This window comes from Macrobrachium nipponense, chromosome 9 (genome assembly GCF_015104395.2).
Source record: "Macrobrachium nipponense isolate FS-2020 chromosome 9, ASM1510439v2, whole genome shotgun sequence".
NCBI classification, from domain to species: domain Eukaryota; kingdom Metazoa; phylum Arthropoda; class Malacostraca; order Decapoda; family Palaemonidae; genus Macrobrachium; species Macrobrachium nipponense.
In genome coordinates this window covers 30,816,148-30,817,240 of record NC_061110.1, presented here as the reverse complement: position 1 = coordinate 30,817,240, position 1,093 = coordinate 30,816,148, and positions in this window count along the sequence as shown.

Genomic DNA, 1,093 nt, shown 5'->3' with positions numbered 1-1,093 from the left:
AACGCCCCACAAATGGTGTAGGATTTTTCATGACAAATATCGTTGGAAAAGAGGAATATGAACAAATAAAAGAAATGCAAATATGTTATTCGCCAATTTGATAACATAGTTATCGATATTCCTTCAAAGAACATTTGTTGAACAAATACGAATTTCGGCGCATATTTTCATATCAATTATACAAATCTAGCGATGGGCAAGAAGGAAGTTAGATTTTAATATGTGATCTCATAATTACAAAGCTGCAAAAATCTATTAATTTGATCATCAAAAGAAATTACTCAAGAGTAAAATTATTCAGGATATAATTACTATGGAGGTGCCTCGACAGCCATCTTAATTAGAATGGTTTGGATTTCGTAACTTCCTGGCAGGCTAACTCAAGAACGCCAAGATTTAATTAAATATTAAGATTAAATATTGCGACCCTTCCACATATACATATTGCACATACAAATGTAAACACATACACAAAGACACACAAACACACTATATATATATATATATATATATATATATATATATATATATATATATATATATATATATATATATATATATATATATATATATATATATATATATATAAGCTACAAATGTTTAATATTCAATTCGCTCAACCTAGGATATAACTTATGTATATATATGTATATACAATTCCCCTTCAGTATACATACGTTACATACATACATTACTGTTGTAGTAATCTAAATTATTTAAAGATTCATTTATTTTGTTCTGAATGTAGCTATGTAATGATCATTAAGTGTTTTTTCGTCACCTAGAACCTGTACTCAGTTGTAAATATGTACATATATATATATATATATATATATATATATATATATATATATATATATATATATATATATATATATATATATATATATATAAATAAATAAATTTTAGTATTTTTACATTTTTTGTTTCACACCCGCCTCTGTGGTTGTCTCGGTCCCTCCGGTTATTTCAGTCCCATCTCTTAATTTTGACTTAAAGAACCTAAGAAACCTTACATGGTTCATAAGCAAAAAATATATATAGATGTATAATATAATATATATATAGAATATAGAAATATATATTAATATAT